Below are 23411 nucleotides of genomic sequence, written 5' to 3' on the forward strand. Positions count from 1 at the left end.
CTCTGCCCCAGCGACTAGTCATTAATTTAACTGCCATCTGCAATGGTGGGCAGTTTTCTAACAACCCGGTGGGCGGGTTGTGAGGCGCTCCCATCGGTGGGGCTACTCCGACTCGGGTTGTTTTTGTCCAGCAACTTCTCGCGACTAACCATTGTTTGAGACAGAAGACAGAGACAGACGGAGAGAGTTTTTTTTTTTCAATATGGTATTGACGGCCTACTGACGTATTCAGTCCCCGTTCGGGCAATCTCAGACGGTTCTATGGTTCATCTGGGTTAACTGGTCGCTATGATTGTGCAGAATGACGGTCGTCTAAAAGTGGATGCCAGGATGGATCACAGTCAGGCGTCTTGCACTATGCCGGCAAATTCCCTAATCTCCCTCTTATGAGCACCCATTTATACATCTGCTGGTTTTTCAATGCAGAATTTTTCATAGAATTTTTGACTTTTGTACAAAACACAATGCCGACAAGGGCACGTTGGAGTTATATGAAACAGCCAGCCTTTCGCTTACTTGCAGGGCCACTCATTCTGCACAAAATCATGACTCGTTCAGATGTCGTAAACATAACACTGACTTGTAAACGTTTGGCCTACTTTGTTCCGATCATGACGAACATTATAAAAGTAGAGAATCCCAGGTAACATTTCATTCTCTCTTAAATACTCCTTTGTCTTACCTTCTGGTCTCGGCTCGTCACGCAATCGTGACACTGCCTTCTTCCTGCGATGCAGGCTTACAGTAAAAAAAAACTTTATTCGGAGATCCTCCGCGCCTTCAAATGTGCCGTCCGCATTTGTGCTCTTTTTCTAATTTCATGCTTCCATCACTAGCAGAGAGCGCAAGACGCGATAGAAAGCGCAATGTACCTCTCTTAACAAGCCTTCAATGCATGGATCTGTACGAAAAATCAGGCTTGTTGGCTCTACGCTCATACCCCCAATACAGATAATTTTAACGCGATATCATTAAGGAGCTCTTGTCGCAAAATTCCAGAGTCGTCGTCGGCCTGGTAGACCTTGAGCGAGAAATCCAGGAAAAATCCCCAGAGAAGCTACTTAGAAGGTGGGTGGGAAACCTAGCTCATCTGACCTTGCGGCATCATCACAACCTACCCACCGGATTATGAGAAAACTGCACAACGTGGCAGGCGCCAGCTAAAGTAATGATTGGCCGCTCGGGAAGAGCAACTTAGGTCGCACAAGGCCCACCGGTGGAAGCAGGTGCCAGCTAAAGTAATGATTGGCCGCTCGGGAAGAGCAACTTAGGTCGCACAAGGCCCACCGGTGGAAGCAGGTGCCAGCTAAAGTAATGACTGGCCGCTCGGGAAGAGCAACTTAGGTCGCACAAGGCCCACCGGTGGAAGCAGGTGTCAGCTAAAGTAATGATTGGCCGCTCGGGAAGAGCAACTCAGGTCGCACAAGGCCCACCGGTGGAAGCAGGTGTCAGCTAAAGTAATGATTGGCCACTCGGGAAGAGCAACTTAGGTCGCACAAGGCCCACCGGTGGAAGCAGGTGCCAGCTAAAGTAATGATTGGCCGCTCGGGAAGAGCAACTTAGGTCGTACAAGGCCCACCGGTGGAAGCAGGTGTCAGCTAAAGTAGTGATTGGCCGCTCGGGAAGAGCAACTTAGGTCGCACAAGGCCCACCGGTGGAAGCAGGTGCCAGCTAAAGTAATGATTGGCCGCTCGGGAAGAGCAAATTAGGTCGCACAAGGCCCACCGGTGGAAGCAGGTGCCAGCTAAAGTAATGATTGGCCGCTCGGGAAGAGCAAATTAGGTCGCACAAGGCCCACCGGTGGAAGCAGGGGCCAGCTAAAGTAATGATTGGCCGCTCGGGAAGAGCAACTTAGGTCGCACAAGGCCCACCGGTGGAAGCAGGTGCCAGCTAAAGTAATGACTGGCCGCTCGGGAAGAGCAACTTAGGTCGCACAAGGCCCACCGGTGGAAACGGATGCCAGCTAAAGTAATGAATGGCCGCTCGGGAAGAGCAACTTAGGTCGCACAAGGCCCACCGGTGGAAGCAGGTGCCAGCTAAAGTAATGAATGGCCGCTCGGGAAGAGCAACTTAGGTCGCACAAGGCCCACCGGTGGAAGCAGGTGCCAGCTAAAGTAATGATTGGCCGCTCGGAAAGAGCAACTTAGGTCGCACAAGGCCCACCGGTGGAAGCACCTGCCATCGCATGGTAGTGCCGCATCACTGAACACCTGCACCACTGTGTCAAGAGTGGTACGAGGGCTCCCAGACACTTGTGAATGTAAAGTAGACAATGACCAATTCTGCATATATCATATTTAACTCATTATGCTATCACGTCATACCCTTAAGGTGGAGCTGAAGTGTCCAAATATTTGAAACAGCCACAAATCTGTGCTTGAAACCTGCATTTCGCCAGCGTTTCAAAAGGGATGAGTCTTAAGCTTATCTAATTTTTTGCCTTCTGAGTTCATAGGTAAAAGAGATTTAGAGACGCTGCCTATGAATGCCTGTGTGCATTCATCTCATTGTCCTCATGTGGCAAAGTAACACAACTGCCGCATTCGGCCCCTCCGTAAACAGGAAGGAAAAGTATCTTTTTTATTTATTAGATTCACTAAACTCATACAGAGGGATATTCTAGCAACAAGCGATAATACCGCACTGGACACAATCGATCCGACACTGCTCCGGCGCTGGCTGGAAGCTTCCTGTTTCGTCAACATCTTTAGGATGAGAAAAAATGCAAACGTTTGTCATCCTAACAATGTGTCGTTTTTCGAGCGGTTTTCAATGTCCCGCAGCATTCGCTCCAAGTCTGGTCTGGCAGCTTCCCGTTCCATCGCCGTGTGCGTCATCCAGACAAGCAGGGCGCAGCGCCGACCGGAGAAGACCGGAAGCACTCCGTGCGCCGTTTCGCTCGCGAACGACAGCATTCGACCGCACTTGGGTCTCAGAATGGCCTGCGCAGCGTGGCGGCAGAGACACGCATTGTGTCCACGTAAATCTTGATGCTTCAAGATCTCCCTTAGCCTTCAGCGCACAAGAACCGCACAGAAGAACAGGACCGTCAGTCGTCACTTTTACACCTACTAGCCCGTATTCAACTATCGTTCTTCTACAGACCGACCTTGCTTCCATAGCTACATTACGGTAGCATTTCGAGCCTCCGGCATGGCGGTAGCACATGACGGTGGCGGCGCAGCCACGACGTGGCGGCGCCGCCACCACCACGTGGTCGGTCACGTGACCAGCCACGTGGTGTGGAGCAGCTGCTGCTGCCGGGGCGCGGCGCGCCGGCGAAACCGAGCTGCAACAGCTGTGTGCATGCGCCGTATCAAGTGGGACAAATATGAAGAAGGAACGCCCAGAGAAACGGAGCGGCGAAAGAATGACTTTTCAATTCAACTGAGCAAGTTCCACTCTGTCACCTGTAGCTATCGTGTCACTCCAGGTTTAACCAGAACTAAGCCACCGCCAATTTTTCCTGTCCCGCCTGCCTCTTTTCATCCTGGAGTGCTTGGCTTCACTAAGGTAAACTCGGACTCAGCGCGGATGACCAGCGGGCATTAGCGAAGGAAGCTAGCTCCTTCCATGCGATAGCACAAGGAGCTCGTCGGACCATTTTGTGCTGACGCTGTGACGTCACACTGGAGATTAGGCAGTATGAAGAGGCGTTATGGTCTACGGGTGGGGCCTAGATGCTGTGTGTGGCAACTATGTATGCGAGTATGAATCATATGACCAGTCATGCCTCATGGCAAACGGGAAGTGACGTCCCCAGATTGGACGTGACATGCGATGAGTAGCAGCTATGCGCGTCTCTATATGAGCCATGCGACCAAATATGACTCATGACATAGAACAGATGTGACGCCAAGTAAACCGGAAATGCCGTAAAACCAAACCGAAGTAACCTCCCCACACCATAAGTGACGTCAACTGACCGGAAGTTCGTGGCGTTCAGGGGCCAAGTGGCACTACGCTTCATCATCACACACGTAAGGAAATTAGCGTCCCCCAAATTTTCCCTCAGTTCTAGTTCGTCCCTCCAATGAAGGTGCTACATGCCCCTTCTTTGCATCACAACGTCACAAATATACGGATACGCTGACGCTGGCAGAGTCACTGCCGGGATGCCAGTGTTATTCAGTCAAGCCAGTGATGAGACTCAAGCAAAACTTCTGGCCAGTATGTCGCCACAAAACACATTACAAAAACAAAACCAGCTGCATGTCATACCTCTTTAACTTCTTCCTCCGAGCAAACATATTTTTACAAGTTCTATTTTCTGGTCACAAGGGCCGAAGGTGTAGTTCTCTGTACTTCCATTATCAGAAAGGTGACCAGGAAAAAAAAAGGCCTGAGGAGGGAATTAAGTGTGCTTGTTTTTGTGTATTTGTGTGTGTGTGTTCGAGTGTGCGTGTGTGCATGTTTCTGTTGGTGTCGTTGCGTTTATGAGTGCCTGTGAGTTTTTTTGTGTGTGTGTTTGTATGAGCGCACGTGTATGTGCGTGCGTGCGTATGTGTGTGTTTGCGCTGGTGTGTATGTGTGTGTGTGCATTTGTTTTTGCGTTAGTGTGTGTGCATGCTTGTATGTTCATGTGCGTGTGCCTGTTTTTCTGTTTGCTTGCCTGCTTTTTTTGACAGTTCCATAAAAAAAAACCACTCCATTTTCACGAATGGGAAGGTGCCGCGGCGGAGAGGATTGGAAGGCTTTGGGCGAGGAGCGACGGAACGACAAATGCGCCATTCTTTAAACTTCTTTCAGAGCTTTCAGACGTGATCTAAAGAGGCGTCACCTATAAGCAGGGCAGTCAGCTGTTGGTGGCTTCCTAGAACTTTTACTGTACACGATTAGCATGTCTTTAAGACACATGAGTAATCAATCTTAATGCCGCAATTGACAAAGTAGTCAGCTAACCTCCAAGCTTTTAACATCCATAGAGCCTAGTTTTGATCAACTGGGCATGCAGGAGGTCCTACGACTAGATTTATCAAAGAACCTCGCCAACACGCCTATCGCTACAGACCAACAGCTTCGCCCGGGTCCTAGCGCAATATTCAACGTTAACAAAAACAACTAGTTTCCTTCGAATAAAGAGGCACTGGTAACATTTTGGTGTTGGACTGCATCAATACGTTATCACTTTGTATAAACGAAGATATTAGTTGACAAAAATTGCATTCTTATTGGCTACCATACCACACCATAACGAACAATAATGTCGCGCGGGAAAGGCGCTGATTGTCCTAAGACTTTCAGAAGGCTGTGTCATGATGAACGAAATTAGCGTCGTCTCCACAGTTTGAACCGACCATGCAAAAGCCTTGAAAGGAGAAGCTTTAATATCTGAGCTCTAAATGTGCCACATTTTCACGAAACTACATTTTACAAGGTCGCTGTGGTACATCCTCTGCATGCATGAAATAAAAAAAAAACTACAGTGCTCGTACGAACCGCAGGAAAACTACATGCCTTCAGTTATTCTACACGAGTGAAGAGCAAGCCTTTACTCACCCGAATGCTTGTACGGGGCGTCTTGGTGAACACGGTTTGGCCGCCGTGGAAGTCGTTGTTCAAGTATATAGAGGCGCTGCAAGTTTGGAGATAAGAAAGGGAGCATAACCCACTGTTAACAAAATGTACTTCAGTGGCCAGCAAAAAATTGAGACCGAGTGGTTAATAAAAAAAAAACTGTTCGGTTAGGCCATCTGCGAATTAGGTGCACTAGCTTTGTGTCGGGGCCTCATTGCTGCAGACTAAAACTGTAGGGTACTGCAGCGCACATGCGGAAAGAGGACCCGAAGCCAGTCGTCTGCTGGACTCCATAGCGAGTTGTTTTACTCCTTGAGACCACCCGGACCTTGGGCTTTCTCCCACGCGGCTCCGGTTATCTTCCTCACACACTCCGCTCTGGAGAGGTGGCGTTGCTACAGCAGCCTTTATCGCCTCTTTAATGCTATGAGTCGATGGCGTTAGAGGCGTTAATGCCCATATATGCGCAGAATCTTTCATTCTCTGCTTTACATGGAGAGATCACTGGGAGTCATCATACCACTCTTGACGCACTGGTGGAGCGGTTAAACGACGCACCACTGCCCTGCGATGGAAAGTGCAGCCAGCGGTGGAGCTCGTTAGACCCAGGTTGCTTTTCCCGAGCAACCCGCTCCTCCAGACATACAGTGGCGAAATCGTTGAGCAGGAAACTCTGTGCTAGCCCACTGAAAGAAGGTAACACAACAGGCTAGGCTTATTGGCTTAGTGCATGAATCAGCGAAAGCAGTTATAAATTCGTTTTAGCCATGTAGCCTTGTATTCTGCCGTGGAGCCACCCTCAGAGAGCGCAATCCTCTACCCTCTTCATAACCTTCTCTTTCTATGGTAATCACAAACTCAGCAAGGAAGGGAACACCTCAGGACGCTTGCCAACGACTCGACAAAAGCACTTCTCTTTGTCTGGACAAAGCGTTCATCATTGGCGGGGTTTAAATAGGGTCATCGCTCCGAAGAGGAAGGCCGGGTGAAGGGGAAAAGGGGTGGGAAGTAGGAATGGTGTTAAGGTGGGGAGGGTGAATCTTGTGCGGGCATGATGGCTGCTAAGATAATTAACCGGTTGACCTGCACAACTGTGAAAAGAAAAAGGCCAGCTCAGCAGAAAGGAATCTGGCGGTGTGGAGCGTGGAAAGATAGCAAGCGTGGGATTAAAAGGCAGTGTGTCCAGCTGCAACAGGTGGCTTGATATGACTGGCTGCAATGACCTGAAAAAGTCAGATGAGGAATTTCCTCATCTGGTATCTCGCGTGATGGTATATGGTATGTCGCGTATGTTGCACCCGCTTGATGACGTCATTTCAAGCAAGGCGGACATTCACATAACGCTTGACGCAGGCAATAATAAATGCGAGCTAAGGGATCGTTTATACAGCGCGTGCAACACGTACCTGTAGTCCCGAAATGACAGCGGTAGCTTATATTCCGGACACTTGCAGGTGGCATTGTCCTCGAAGTCACAGTTGTCCGAGTGGATCGTGTGGCTTAGGTCGGTCCTGTTTGTCGTGGAATCTGCATGTTTGAATCGCATTTTGGGCTCACAAACAGCCACTACGGTAGCAACTTTGGTAAACTGAAGGCCCATATCTTGATTTGGACAGTTCAAAAAGGACGAAAAACTTATGACCTGTATTTCACATTCTCGTCAGCCTTGTCTTTCACTTGGTTCGCATAAAAAGTATTGTAGTGAACTATGATAAACGCTCCTGAACTATGATGAACGTGCCTAATGTTGTCTCCATGGAAGACAAAGAAGTTAAAGACGAAGTGCCGGCGCGCGGCTCCAGCTCTCTGGCTGTCCAGACTAACCACGCTTCTGCTGCCGGCCGCTCTGCTGTTTGTAAACTGTATCGCCGAGTTCAGTGGTGCACGAACCCCCTTGTTGCACGAAGAACACCGACTATGTGTTTTCGATTTGAAAATGTCAAAACAAAACAACACAATGAAGCCTGACTTCACTAATATAGTTATTTCTATTCCCACGCATTTTACATAAATGTTGCGGCTTAGTTCCTAAAATATGAAGTTGGTCGACTGCGGAACGGGTGACGGGAACTCCGGTATTCGCGAATGAATAATAATAATAATAATAATAATAATAATAATAATAATAATAATAATAATAATTGGTTTTCGGGGAAAGGAAATGGTGCAGAATCTGTCTCATATATCGTTGGACACCTGAACCGCGCCGTAAGGGAAGGGATAAAGGAGGGAGTGATAGAAGAAAGGAAGGAGGTGCCGTAGTGGAGGGCTCCAAAATAATTTCGACCGCTTTGGGATCTTTAACGTGCGCTGACATCGCACAGCACACGGGCGCCTTAGCGTTCGTGCACTGTGCGATGTCAGCGCATGTTAAAGATCCCCAGGCGGGGGCTTTCAGTATGCCATGGCCCGCAGATTTTTTAGGCGTCTGCCTTGATGCAAAATTCACACTGCAAAAAAAGAGAATATTTACAACATTAGCATACAGTGCGAAAGCACGGCGTATTCATGTATGAAAACTTGGTATTTCTCTTAACATTCATAGCTCCCTGGCAGCCCTCATATTACTATTGGCGAAGCGGTGGACCGGTTAGGCGGTGAGCCACAGCTCTCAGATGGCAGGTGCTGCGACCGGTGGAATTTGTGCGATCCTGGTTCTCTCCGACAGCCAAACACAAGACGATTTTGCTAGGTTCTGAACCTGCTGATTAGTGATTTCGTACTAAAATATCTCAGCACTAAGATGTGATGGTGCAGCTACAGGCGCTGCTGTAGGGGTAGCTAGGCACCATAAGCCACTTCAGTGATTTAAATTTTGATGTCAGGAAGACTGACTAGGTGCTTTTCAAACGGCCGTGCCAAATATCCAATACGGTTGCGAAGAACGTTGACACTTCGGGCTATTGGAAGCTCACCACAATAAAACACTAATTATTTGACTTATGCTTTCATATATATGAGAATATGCGTTGGAAATAAAGAGTTGACTATGCAAATAGCCGTATTGGAGAAGTTTGTTGGTGGATGACTCGTATGAGCTGCATTTTTGTGCTCGCGGGGGGAAACATTAACGCTCTTGGAGGTAGGGCCGCAATGATAGAAGTGCAGGCGTATGTGGCAAGCGTGAAGCTCACTCGGCATAGCGATCCTGCACTGCAGGTGGACGAAGTGCATGTAGAGCCTCTTCTCGAGTCTAAAGTAGGCTTCTGTGAGGAGCCTCGCTTTGCGGGATGCCCGGAACATGAGCCTCGCTGCTGTCGCGTTGTCCGTGGACTTCTGCAGGCGCTAAAGGGATAACAACCAACGAAGAAAAATAAGAGACTAGCGTCATTACTGTAGCCCAATTTACCGCTTATCGCCTTCCCTGTACCTACCCCAAGACCTGCTGGTGCCCGCTACAAAGGCTATATGGGCAATGTTAAGGTGAATCACGTGAACACGGATGGCACATACGCAGAGAGGACACTTCATCGCCACACAAGGATAACTTTAAAAATAACAAACTTAAGCCTGAACTTTTTAACGAGACTTCGTTAAGGCTCCTGCTGTTACAAAAAATCGAACGTCGTCGTCGGCGTTGTGGAAGAAAAATGCCCGGAGAAGCAACCCAGGAGGACCATCTGTGTCACGTGACTTTGTGACCTCATCACAACCTGCCCAGCGCACAGCGAGCAAGCCGACCACCGTGGCAGGTGACAACATAAAGATTGGTTGTGAAAGGTTGTTCACGAAGAGCAGCATGGTTCGCAGAAGTGCCAACAGTGGCAGCACCTGCCATCGCAGGGCAGTAATGCGTCGTTTAACCGTTGCACCACTGCACCAGAAGTGGTATGAGAAGTCCCAGTGATCTCTGGATGCTAAGTCGGTAATGACCAACTACGAATATATGGCCATTAACCGAATAACGCTATCGCGTCATTCCTTTAACGCCGAGCTTAAGTGTTCCCTCCAGTTCTTTTTTTCATTAGAATATGACTCGCCGACGACCGTGCCGACGATCATCATGCTTGACACGCCAGAATTGTCATGTAGCAGTAACGCTACAGTGAACCAACTTAAACAAATACGCATGTCAAAGGGCTACTCGCCCTATACCATAATGGACTGCCTATTCTCACCTTGACCAGTTCCGTTGCGTCGACGCCGATGAACAGCTCGTGGCTCGAGAGAGGGTAGGCTCCATTCATCGAGTAGCCATGGCCGGGGATTCCCGATTCCTGTGAAGATGGAGCCAACGAGAGGTTACAAGTGGCGGATAAAAAATTATCCAACGACCATCCAACAGAGAGCGCGTTTAAGCGCTAGATTAGGGTCACCCATCTTCCCTCAGCCAGACATGAGCGACCGCGTGACGACACTCTCAGAGGCCGCCGTACGGTCGACTGAGGTACTATGACACACTGCGCCATACTATATACAACTTTATTTACGAGCACATGCATGTTGGATTGCTCTGCGCATGCCCTGTAAGCTGCCCATATTGAAATCCACCAGTCGAAATGATGCTGCCACAAAGCAGTCCAAAATGATTCTGTTCAATTTATCCTCTCAGCACGATGGCAAGACGGGCGAGTTGGTGATACATAAGCGAAAATAGCGCAAAATACGAGGACAAGGAAGGAAAACAACAGGACCAGCGCTAACTAACAACTGAAGGTTTATTCACAGGAAGCAAGGAATATAAACCGCGCAAACAAACAAAAAACAAAGCAAAAAAAGGTGTATCTACGTGGAATCGACGAAACAAACTTCACTGTCATGCAGGCAAACCGACAGGCTGCTAACGCACAATCTAGATTTTTTCTTTATGTAGAAAGCCTCCATAATTTCCCTAGCTAACTGCGTTGGGTGACTGTATAATATATCACTGTGATGAAAAGTAGGGATGAAAGATTTGCAGTCTCTAACATGATCGACTAGATTAGTAGCTTTACTAGCCTCAAATGTATTAGCATGCTCAGTTAGGCGCGTGTTAATACAACGACCCGTCTGGCCAATGTATACTTGTCCGCAGGAAAAGAAATTTTACAAACAACTCCTTCAGAGCATGGAACATACTTAGTTTTATGTTTAATTCCACACGTACTTTGGGATTCATTTTGTTTTTCAGCCTGTCTTTCCACCATAGCACATAATGTTTAATTCCACAGGTACTTTGGGATTCATTTTGTTTTTCAGCCTGTCTTTCCACCATAGCACATAACCTTTTAAGTCATTTAGGAGCTGAAAAGACAACCCCTATTTTATACCTGTTCGCCAGTTTGCGCTGTTTATATTCCTTGCTTCCTGTGAATAAACCTTCAGTTGTGAGTTAGCGCTGGTCCTGTTGTTTTTCTTCCTTTTCCTCATCTTTTGCGCTATTTTTGCTTAATTATCCTCTCAAACTACAACAGAACTGCCAGCTTCTTGGTCTACTATTGTCACAAAATTCGGCGCATATTTGTAAAACCGGCGCTGCGCGTAGAGCAATCGCGCCCGCGCGCTGTAAAATAAAACAAAAAAACAGCGGGGGAAGGATCCCCGCAGAGCGCGTAACTTTGCGTGCGCTGCTGCCCTTTCTACTCAGCTCGCCGTCGCGGCGCCCAAGGAAACACGGCAACGCGTGGCGTCGATTTCTCTAGAATGTCTGAGTAGTTTTTACTCTTCGTCGACGGAGAGGGAGTGACATTGACCGCGCTAAAGTGACACCCTCTCCCCTTCGCTCTCGCGCCGGCGTCTTCGCATCGCGAGAAGGACCCAGAAATTTCTCGAAGGCTGTCTCCGCGCTCGTCCTATGTGGTCGCGCGCCTGGCGCGAGAAGGAGAAGGAGCTTGTGCAGTTGAAACTGCGTGTGTGTGCGCGCCTGCCTCGGCGCGAAGAACAGACGCGGACTGCGCCTATAAATGAGGGGCTTCAACCGCTGTCTGTTAGCCCGAACCGCCGTTTAAGCTTCCGAGAAGCGTGCCCGCTCGACTCCCGGGAGAACACCACCGCCCAGCCACGGACAAGCGAGGCAACGTGCGCCAGTCTGCGGATCGGCCCCGTCGTGCTCCTCAGGTTATCGGACGGTCGCAGTGCACGGTGAACAAATTGTGTTTTGTTGTTTGTCTCTGTGTTAGTGCACTTAAGGTGTAAAGAATTGTAATCTCTCTCTATTGTTACTTTGCACGAGTTGCATTGTATTTGTAAATCACTTCGCATCTGCTCGTGCGAGTGATTGTGAAATCCTCTGTATCGTCTCTTCGCTGTATAAACTTTGTTTTCTTTTGTAAACCTTCGGCTCCGACACATTCTCTGGCTTGCGACCGACGAAAGCTGGTCACCAAACGACCAACCCTTTTGTCCCTTGGTAGCTGCTCTCGGGCTGAGCTTGCCACGCTGAGTCGAGGGCATCTCCTTTGTGACCGAGACCGCTACCCCTACACGCTCTAAGGGTGTCTGGGAGCGCACGCAAAAGTGCACGAAGTGGTGACAACCATCACTCGCAACTTGTCTTGTCGCGGTATGCATCTTTTGCCTTTTTTATATCATGCACGGAGCATTTATGAATCACACCCGCAAGGATGGATGCAATTTTGCAGAACCAAAGCTTACTTTTTTACTCCGAGCATTCAAAGAATCGAAATCACCTTCAAACATTGGTACTGACTTATGATCGCCGTTTATTCAACAAAGCATTAGCTAATAGTGTATGACTAGAAACTTTTCGTATAATTATACTGATATTGTAATACTTCTTTTTATTTTGTATAAATACTCCCCTTTATTGTCTTTATGGCCGCGAGGGTATAGTAAAATAAAAAAGTAAGCTGAGACACATAAGCCAGCTTACGTGTGATAAGCCCGCCCGCGAGCGGTGGTCGTCGTACGACAGCCCCCGCTCCGCCTTGAGAGTAATGGGTTCATCATCATCATCATCATCAGCCTTACTACACCCACTGCGGGGCAAAGGCCTCTCCCATGTCTCTCCAATTAACCCTATCCTTTGCCAGCTGCATCCACCCTTTGCCTGCAAACTTCTTAATCTCATCCGCCCACCTAACCTTCTGCCGCCCCCTGCTCCGCTTACTTTCTCTTGGAATATACTCCTTTACCCTTAAGGACCAGCGGTTATCTTGCCTTCGCATTACATGCCCGGCCCAAGCCCATTTCTTTCTCTCAATTTCGACTAGGATGTCATTAACCCGTGTTTGTTCCCTCACCCACTCTGCCCGCTTGCGATCTCTTAACGTTACACCTATCATTTTTCTTTCCATGGCTCGCTGCGTTGTCCTTAACTTAAGCTGAACTCTTTTCGTTAGCTTCCACGTTTTTGCCCCGTAGGTGAGTACCGGTAAGATTATGGTGTTGTACACTTTCCTCTTTAGGGAAATTGGTAAACTGCCACTCATGATCTGCGAGAATTTGCCATATGCGCTCCACCCCATTCTCATCCCTCTAGTTATCTCCCTCTCATGATCCGGATCAGCTGTCACTACCTGCCCTAAGTAGACGTATTCCGTCACAATTTCTAGGCTCTCGCTGCCAATTGTGAACTGTTGTTCCCTTGCTAGGCTGTTGAACATTACCTTGGTTTTCTGCATGTTAATTTTTAGACCCATCGATCTGCTCTGCCTGTCTAACTCATTGATCATGATTTGCAGTTCACCTTCTGAGTGACTCAGCAAGGCAATGTCATCAGCAAATTGCAGATTATTTAGGTATTCTGCATTTATTCTTATTCCCAACTGTTCACAATTCAGGCTATATATACGCTCTTCCCTCAATAAACCCTGTTGAAAGTGTAGCGCTTGTCCTGTTCCCTTCCTCGTCCGTGTTGCCAGTTTGCGCTCTTATGTCTTTCACGAATATGCACCAACAAGCCCAGTTGCAAGTACTTCTCGAAATACCTCCTGTAAATATGCGGTGAACAGCATTGGTGAGATCGTGTCTCCTTGCCCGACGCCCTTCCTTATTGGAATTTTATTGCTGACTTTATGGAGGACTATAGTAGCTGTGCAGTTGCTATATATATATATATATATATATATATATATATATATATATATATATATATATATATATATATATATATATATATATATATATATATATATATATATATATATATATATATCTCTTCCAGTATTTTGGCATAAGGCTCTTCTACCCCCTGATTACGCAATGCCTGTATGACTGCTGAGGTTTCCACTGAGTCGAATGCTTTCTCGTAATCAATGAAAGCTATATATAGAGGTTGGTTATATTCTGTGCATTTCTCTATTACCTGATTGATAGTGTGAATATGATCTATTGTGGAATATACTTTACGAAAGCCTGCCTGATCATTTGGTTGATTAAATTCTAACGTTGCCCTACCTTGGTAAATACTTTGTAGGCAACGGATAGTAAGCTGATCGGCCTGTAATTTTTCAAGTCCTTGGCGTCTCCCTTCTTATAAATTAAGATAAGGTTTGCATTCTTCCAAGCTTCTGGTACAGTTGAGGTCATAAGGCATTGCGTATACAGGGTGGCTAGTTTTTCTAGCACGATGTCCCCTCCATCCTTCAACAGATCTGCTGTTACCTGATCCTCCCCCAGCTGCTTTTCCCCTTTTCATCGCTTCTAAGGCTTTCTTTACTTCATGTTTCGTTACTGGCGGGATGACGCATTGCTGTGCACTGCTGTCTTTCTCATTAACGCTCTGATTACATTGGCTACTGTACAGGTCTGTGTAGAACTCTTCGGCTACGTTAACTATCTTATCCATATTGCTAATGATATTGCCCTGCTTGTCTTTTAATGCATACATCTGGTTTTTACCTATGCCTAGTTTCCTCTTCACTGTTTAAGGCTACCTCTGTTCTTTATAGCATTCTCGATTCTCTCCATATTAAAGTTTGTTATGTCGGCTACCTTGCGCTTATTTATTAACTTTGATAGCTCCGTTAGTTCTATTCTATCGGTAGGGTTAGATGCCCTCATGTTTTGGCGCTTCTTAATCTGATCTTTCGTCACCTGAGATAGCTTCCCGGTATCCTTTCGAACTGTCCTACCGCCTACTTCTATTGCGCACTCCGTAATTATTGATGTCAGATTATGGTGCATTGAATGAACATCAAGATCATCTTCCTCAGTTAAAGCCGAATATCTGTTTTGCAGCGCTATCCTAAACTCCTGTGCTTTCCCTCTTACGGCTAACTCGTTAATGGTCTTCTTCTTCACTAGCTTCTTCCGTTCCCTCTTAAAGTCTAAGCTAATTCTAGACCTTACCATTCTGTGGTCGCTACAACGCACCTTTCCGAGGACGGCCACATCCTGAATGATGCCAGGTTTAGCGCATAGTATGAAGTCGATTTCGTTTTTAATCTCACCATTGGGGCTCTTCCAGGTCCACTTCCTGTTTTCTCGTTTGCGGAAGAAGGTATTCATGATCCGTAAATTATTTCTATCCGCGAATTCGACTAATAACTCTCCCCTGCTATTTCTAGAGCCTATCCCATAGTCACCTACCACGTGGTCGTCAGCCTGCTTCTTGCCCACCTTCGAATTGAAGTCGCCCATCAGTACAGTGTACTGCGATTTTACTTTATTCATTGCCGATTCTACGTCCTCATAGAAACTTTCAACGGTCTGGTCATCATGGCTGGATGTGGGTGCGTAGGCCTGCACCACTTTCAGCTTGTACCTCCTATTCAGCCTAATTACTATAGCTGCTACCCTCTCGTTAATACTGTAGAGCTCCTCTACGTTGCCAGCTATATCCTTATTAATGAGGAATCCCACACCTAGTTCTCGTCTATCCTCTAACCCGCGATAGCACAGTATGTGTCCGTCCTTTAGTACTGTATACGCCTCACCTGTCCTCCTAACTTCGCTAAGCCCTATCACATCCCATTTAATTCCCGCTAGTTCCTCAAACAGCACTGCTAGGCTAGCCTCACTAGCTAAAGTTCTAGCGTTAAACGTTGCCAGGTTCAGATTCCAATGGCGGCCTGTCCGCAGCCAGAGATTCTTAGCACCCTCCGCTGCGTCACAGGTCTGACCGCCGCCGTGGTCAGTTGCTCTGCAGCCGCTGGGGACTGAGGGCCGAGGGTTAATTGCTTTGATCATAGAAGGTTGTGGCCAAGTACTACGCCATGGTGGCCAAATCCTGCTCTGGTGAGAGAGTGCGTTGTCGGTTCTGGTCACCGAGATCAGGCCGCACTCCAGGCCTGGTTATGCAATTCCATCGACACCCGGATTTTTTTTTAAACCCGGTAGAGAATTGCGCGGAACCAGGATTTGAACCCCGGTCCTCTTGCACGCGAGGCGGATGTTCTACCTCTACGCCATCGCTGCGTCAGAGTAATGGGTTAATGCCCACATTTGCAGAATTGCTCTTTCCCTTTTAACATTAATAGATCCCTGGTAGTTCTCATACCACTCCTGGCGCAGTGGTGCAACGGTTAAGCGGTACGCTGGTGCGCTGGGATGACGGTTGCTGCCACCGGTGGGGGTTGTGCGATCCATTATTTATTTATTTATTTATTTATTTATTTATTTATTTCACCCTCAGGGCAAAGAATTACAGAGGGCAGTGGGTAACGCATAATAACACTGAAAATGCAAACAGCAGAGAACAGTAAATTACCAAAACATAGGTAACTTAGAATAAGTTATCAACACAATATATCATTCAATAGAAGCGGTAACAGCCGTCTGAAACAATACAGGGTCAGGAATTGTGGCAACTGAAGAAGGAAGGCGGTTTCAGTCATACGAAGTGCAAGGAATAAAAGAATCCGAGAATGTTTTAATTTTTTACGTAGAAATGCTTACCGTTATGTATGTGATATGTGCGGCATGAAATACATGAAGGGGGAAGGAAGTAACTCGTATCAAATGGACTCATGATGAAATAATTTGTGAAAAAGGCACAGACGGGCAATTCTGCGTTGCGATGCAAGTAAAGGTAGGCCCAAGGTAGTCTTCATAGCCGTTACGATTGATGTACGCCGAAAGTCGGAGAGAATAAAGCGCGCTTATTTGTGTTCTACCATCTCCAGTAGGTCGATCAAACTCTTAGCACAAGGGTCCCAGATCGATGAAGCATATTCTAGTTGTGAACGTACGAGAGTGGTATAGAGTATAAGTTTAATGTTAGTTGGGGCTGCGTGAAAGTTGCGTCTCAGATATCCGAGCATGTGATTAGCTTTATTAGTGATGTGCTCAATGTGCGCGTGCCAGCTAAGGTTAGCCTTAATATGAATTCCGAGGTACTCATATCTTGTAACTGGACAAAGTAACACACCATTAAAAGTATGTGGGGGCAAATCACTATTAACACGAGCAATCTCCCGAGCAACCTCGCAAGACCAATGATTAATATAAACGCCACCTGCCACTGCCCTAAGATGGCAGGTGCTGCTACAGGTGGGACATGTGCGTCCAGATTGCTCTTCCCAAGCAAACTCAGAGCAAACCAAAGCATATTTCCAATATGCGCTCATTAAGAGAAGTAAACTATTCAGAAAACGCTTGAAACGGTAAAGATGGTACAAAAGTTTGGGGGGTAGAATGAGTATTTCACCTGGTACAACTCGTCTCCTATACAAGACAAAACGCGCTCTTTAGGACGGTTACCGTGCTGGAAATAATAAACAACTTTTACTTTAAACCTGCACTTATAACTTGTCCAGAGGCGCATAAATATATTCAAAGAGAGCACAACTAAAGCTCACACTAGCGCAACTACCGGCATTCAACGCGAAGTCGAACCGCAGCTAGATTCTACAGTCTTTACTGAGCAGACTGAACAGAAAAACTTTGATTAGAGACCAAGCGCGGTTTCTGCTGATCCTCGGATTTCTCGCGGAACATTCTTATTGGTTTTTCTACCTAAAGGTGCGGTAGAGAAGTCTCGGTGTTCGACAAAAAGTATGGTGGGGCAGCCAGAAAAAGAATGTAAACCAATATGCCCCTGCCTGTGCCACTAAGTATAACAGTTCGACAGATGGAGCTTCGTGTTAATGCCTAGTTGTGTCGGCGTTCAAAAATGGGTGCCTGCAAGAATTTACTATCGTTACCGGCTGACTGCGCACTAAAACAAAGTGGTGTGGTTATTAAGCGAGGAGGAAAATGGTACACTTTGACAGCCAAAGTAGAAAAGATTGCACTATGCGAGTAAATACGGTATTCTCACACATTTCAAGTCTCACTGCAGGAACACATGGCCCTGGTAGGTGGCAGCACCAGAGGTGACAGCTACATTGCTACAATGTCTGTGTATTTAGATTTTACGTTCGGGCCGTTTATCCAGTGTCAGCAAGGGACCGCCACTAAGGATGTATGAGGTTTTTGTAGTCCTGGCTATTGTATCGTATTTCTGTTCAGAGAAATCAAGCGGTTAATTTACTATGCAAATATGCGTACCACTAAAATTACAGCAAAAATGTTTCCTCTTAAAGCACTTAGTGGTGCTTCATAACTCTAAACCGCAATAAATTTGTGGGTTTCTACGGTTAGAGGACAATTAACAGTATGCATAAAATTTTGAGAAGCTCTGCTGCCGGTCGGTTTCTTCTTGTGTTCTTGGTCACATGGGAGTTCGGCGGTTGTTGGACAGATCATGTTCAGAATAAAATAAGCTTGCTCCACGGAGGACTCACGCTCAGCTTCAGCAGGGTATCGCATTCCTCCTGGGTGAGGAGTCCGTCGGCGATCACCCTTCCGCGCCCATTGAGGCAAACTTCATCGCGGACAACTCTCACTCCAGCGTCCACGAAATCCGCGCCGCAGTGAGGCAGTTGGTCCTGCGGCAAAGTACGAGCGAAACCATTTAGTACCGTTGTACATACAGGCTTCAAGACCTGAAGTAAAAGGTGTTGTAAAAAGCAGCTGTTTTTTCGCATCTGTCATTTTACACCTCGTCTTGCAGGTTTAAGAGCTACAGTCTTTGTCAAGTGTACACCCCAGGAGGTCTGCTTCTGAGCCCTGCAGCACGGCTCCTCTGCATTCAGGGACCCTAATCTCACGAAGGCGGCAGAAACTAAGTCCTCAACGTTCCCAAGCTTAGGACTGTCAGAAGAGCTTAAGAGCCGTGCAACATGGCATGAAAGCAAACCCCTTGGGCCGTATAGTTTTGACAAAGACTGTACCTCTTCGGTGCTCCACAATAGCAACTCTTTCTGTACTTATCTGGAATGGATGTACTAATCCTCAACGAGGAATAAACTTTAGCATAAAAAACTAATTTAAGGAAAAGGTACAGCCTTACTAAAGCGTAGAGGTCACATCGAAGTTCATTTTACGACTTTATTACTGCGTCGGAATAAAAAGATACACTGCATTCGTTCAAAATGCTTCTCATATGTCGGGTGTTTCAGTGAACACTTTAAAAAAATTTATTTAAATAGGCTGTTTCAGGTAAAATAATGTATTTTGCGGCATAGTATTACCAGTGTTCGAGGACACCGGCAAACCGGTGAATCGTCTTAAGTATTAGGCTGGTTAACTAATTTTTATTAACTTTTGAACTAGTAGAGTTAGGTGCCTAGTTGCAATTAGATATTTGTAGCCGGTCGTTAGTAATAGTCACATCAGTTTTTAGAATTTCGAAAGCGCGATTACCCTCGCCACGGTGGCTCGACAAAATTTGGCTGCGCCGTGCGAAAATACAAGCGCTTTCGAAAGCATGCAGGAAAAGCAACCCCTCTAGCGCACGTAGCTAGTCGTAAAAGGCACATTTTGTCAAGCCACAGCGCCAAGGATAATCACGTGTTCGAAATTCTAAAAACTAATATGTCTATTTCTAGAGACCGGCTACAAATCTCTAATTGCAACAAGGCGCTTAACTCTTCTAGTTAGAATGTTTGGGGATTGGGCTTCTTGAGCGATTGGAGTGCGCGCCCGCTGCTGCCGTTTGCTCGTTAGAGACCCCCCGTGAAGTGTCCGCGAGCGGAATGCAGGCGGCCGCGCTGTTTGTCCTCCTTTCCAAGGGAAGCTCTGTTGAAGAACCCCTCTAAAACACCCTCCCTTCCGTTCTTCCCGTTTCGACCTCGCGTCCCCATTGGATCCCTCCCAGTGACAGCTGGGGGGGGGGGGGGGGGGGCGTTGTTTCGGCGAGAGGCCCGAGCGGGAAATGAACGAGGAGACCGCCACCGACTCGGGCAGCAGAAAAGGTGCGTAGATTTCGCCTCCCGGGTGCCCCGGCCTTTGCCGTGGGACCAAGAGCGCGGGTGGTGTAACCTTGCGCACCTAGCATGTACGCTTGAGTCCAGGCCTGAGCCTCCGGAGTCCCGTCGCACGCCTATGCGGCGCTCACGCGCTCCGGATTCGGGAGGGCCTGGTTTGGCTGGTTCTCCGGCATCGCCGGCCATTGCCGGTGACGACGCGCGATGAGCCATCGACGTGCGACCTGCGTCGTCGAGATGTGCTCCGCGCATTCCCCATCCTCCCTCGTGTTGTGTCGCGCGCGATCTAACCCTCTGGTTGGCCGTGCGGCATGCGATCGCCCTTAGCTGTGCCGTCACGCGCGTATGTATACAGTCTTTGCTTTGCGCGCGCGCTTCCGCGGGCCCGCTTTCGGGTGCCGTGGCCGGGCTATGGGTTGTACTGAGGTCTGGGGATCAGTGCAGTGTTATGTAATGCAGCTTCCTGTGTAATAAACACTTGTGCCCTTAAATCTATGCACCTACCTTCCTTCGGAGCGAGAGCGCAGGCGCGCGGCGAATGCTGGCTATTCCAACAACAGAATCCATATCGGCGGGGGGGAATCTCGCGGTGCACTGCAAACGCTGTCTCATCGAACGGTACCCTGGCGACCGTGACCCTGTACCCTGCACACCAATCTTGCATGAAACAAGCATTCTAGGAACACTAAAAACGCAATCGGAACGGGAAATTTTCGAAGCTATGTGCATTGATAAAGAAGGTTCAAAATGTGTCAGCACCCCATCTGTTTATCTATCAAAAAAAGAATTGTTGTTCTTGAAACGTGGCGTTGCTACTGCGCGTGTGTGAATATCAGCAATTGAGATGTCTTATATTGAATGTTTTTTTCGATTAAACGACAGTTGAAGACTAGCGTACGTCCTGTGTATTTATTTGTGTTCTTGTCCCTTGTGTTCACTAAGCGCTAGAAAATATGAGTTCAAACAATATCCAACTAGCCCAAGTTTCTGCTTTACTAAATATCATTTCTAGTACAATGGGCCCTTTCTTTCATCCTCTCCTACTTCAGAATTTTTCAGCTGTGATCACCAACTACATTGCCGTAGCGACGTGCCGCGCAAGAATGTGCTCGTTCGCGCTTAAGAATCGGATTATCCTTCCGGAAGTTCCTTCTACCCGGCAACTGCTTCTACAAGACATGCTGTTAGGATTATGGAGATCATGCGAGGGGAACTGTGGAGGCAAGTACGTCACCTGCAAGGTATACTACGATTGCAAGCGACAACAAAGGATTTATACCCCGGGGTAAGAGAAGATGTATTCAAATTGTGTAACCGTGAAGCATCTACTAAGACGGAGTACCTTTGGGGAAAATGTGTATCACAACTATGTGAATGGAAGAGACGCCAACAAAAGAAGGTATGCCAGCAAGGGCAAGTGTTGTGCCTCGGTACGTCGGTACCCAAGGAAGTGGAAAAGGTCCTACACTACGGTCCCAAGTTCTGCACGGAGCCCAAGATGACTTCTGTCGAGCAACTGTCAGTAGTGAGAAGGATTTCCAGCAAAGCACAGGACGATGACAAGGGATGGTGCATTTCCGAAGGCCTCGATTGCCTTATGAGGCAAAAAGGAACTCAGAAAAGTGTGAGTGAACCCACCAAAGATGCTATTCAGTATCTAAGAACTAACAATTTGAAGCTTCTAGTAGCGGATAAGGAGGGAGGATTTGTGGTCATGTCAAACAGTGTGTACAATGAAAAGGTAAAAATGGCATTAAGTAAGAACATTGTAGCTCCGATGGTGACCAGCCAGAAAGCGAAAAAACAGGCATTAAGGTTATGTAAATAGAAGGGACTGGATAATTTAGGCAAAAAGATAGGTGCCAATAAGGAAGTGGGATTAAGCGTTTTCTTCTCCGCGAAAACACATAAGGAGGATGTGCCACTGAGGACAATTGTAACAGAGAAAGGGTCATGGCAAGGCGTCCTTTCTAGATTCTTGCAAGAGAAATTAAGTCTCTTGAAAATTCAGGACCCGTTTCTGGTTAGCAATCCTAATGAAGTAGTGGACTATCTTAGGAACCACGAAGATTCTAGGCACGTTAATTTTGCCTTTTCAGTAGATGTAAAAGAGCTTTTTTGCTCGATGCCGCAGGGGGAAATCTTGATTGCGTTGCGCGACTGTATTGAAAGTGGAAACCCTCTGTCATTTCAGAATTCTACTGCATGTTAAATTGAAAGCTTTTTAAACCTTGTTTCATTTTACCTGTCATCGACTGTCATAAAGCATGAAGGTGCAGAATATGTACAGAAGGATGGCATTTGCATCGGGTCCTGCATCGCCCCCGTTCTTAGTTCCGTCTTTTTAGCATACATTGACCAACGCATTGTCGCGCGGATTAACACTGACAAAGTTAAACGCCTTTTTAGATATGTTGATGACTACCTTGTAGTATTGAATCTAACACAGTCTGACAAACCGAACGATGTGGTGAAAAATGTGCTTGATGTTTTTAATTCCTGTAGCCTGGGTCTAGCCTTTACAACCGAAATCCCAAACGACGAGAGGCTGCAGTTCCTTGATATATGCATTAGGTTTGAAAAGGCACGTGTTTGCTGGATGTATCAGCCGAGAACAAAAAAATACATTCTCAGTTATCAATCGGCGCACTCTAAACTTGTAAAAAGGGGTATTGCCATGAATGCCTTCCGCGCTGCTCTCAATAAGTCGTGCGAGCATTGCATCACAGAAAGTGTGAGACTGCAAAAGCTTCGCCTAGAGAACGCCGGGTTTCCAGAGGAAACTCTGACATCTGTTGCGGAAAAGCTGCTGAAGGAAGTGAGAACTGGGAAGCAACATAACCATGACGATGCCCAGCGGCGGACTCAGCTTGTGGCTATGCCGTATGTTCACAACATGTGCCAATGTGCATAACGATCCACCAAAGGAAGTTCGTGCCATGCAAAATGGGTGTTGTCTATAAAATCCCGCTCACTTGTGGCAACGCTTATATCGAGCAATCAGGAAGAAGCGTTAATGAAAGGCTGAGAGAGCACCGCTTGGCAACAGAATCCATATCGGCGGGGGGGAATCTCGCGGTGCACTGCAAACGCTGTCCCATCGAACGGTACCCTGGCGACCCTGACCCTGTACCCTGCACACCAATCTTGCATGAAACAAGCATTCTAGGAACACTAAAAACGCAATCGGAACGGGAAATTTTCGAAGCTATGTGCATTGATAAAGAAGGTTCAAAATGTGTCAGCACCCCATCTGTTTATCTATCAATAAAAGAGTTGTTGTTCTTGAAACGTGGCGTTGCTACTGCGCGTGTGTGAATATCAGCAATTGAGATGTCTTATATTGAATGTTTTTTTGATTAAACGACAGTTGAAGACTAGCGTACGTCCTGTGTATTTGTGTGCTTGTCCCTTGTGTTCACTAAGCGCTAGAAAATATGAGTTCAAACAATATCCAACTAGCCCAAGTTTCTGCTTTACTATTCCCTCAGCTTGCTCTGGCCCGAACCCGCAATATGTGGGCGAAGTGCCACTCAATTAACACTTCGGCACGGGTTCATAACCAACCCCACAAATGCTAATTATTGAAAATTACTTGACCAGCTTACTACTTAAGACGATTCACCGGTTTTCTGCTGCCCCCAACATTGGTAATACTTTTCCGCAAAAGCCGTGTTTTTACCCCAAAAAGCCTACTTTTGAAAATTCTTGAACGTGTTCGCTGAAACACCCGGTATGATTAAAAAAACAAAAATGAAAAAA

At 47.0% G+C, this 23411-nt stretch overlaps 1 pseudogene across 1 annotated transcript in view; it reads right to left on the reverse strand.

Annotated features, from left to right (window-relative positions):
• Positions 1 to 2565: 2565 nt before the first annotated feature.
• Positions 2566 to 23411, reverse strand: part of LOC144110877 (uncharacterized) — a 36204-nt pseudogene continuing 15358 nt past the window's right edge. The window contains exons 3-8 of the transcript XR_013309940.1: positions 18126 to 18269; positions 9636 to 9734; positions 8652 to 8802; positions 6924 to 7044; positions 5500 to 5575; positions 2566 to 2942 (exon numbers count right to left, since the gene is read on the reverse strand). The product of XR_013309940.1 is annotated as an uncharacterized LOC144110877 (transcript). The remainder of the gene's footprint in view (positions 2943 to 5499; positions 5576 to 6923; positions 7045 to 8651; positions 8803 to 9635; positions 9735 to 18125; positions 18270 to 23411) is intronic.

The sequence above is a fragment of the Amblyomma americanum genome, chromosome 11, assembly GCF_052857255.1.
Source record: "Amblyomma americanum isolate KBUSLIRL-KWMA chromosome 11, ASM5285725v1, whole genome shotgun sequence".
Classification (NCBI taxonomy): Eukaryota; Metazoa; Arthropoda; class Arachnida; order Ixodida; family Ixodidae; genus Amblyomma; species Amblyomma americanum.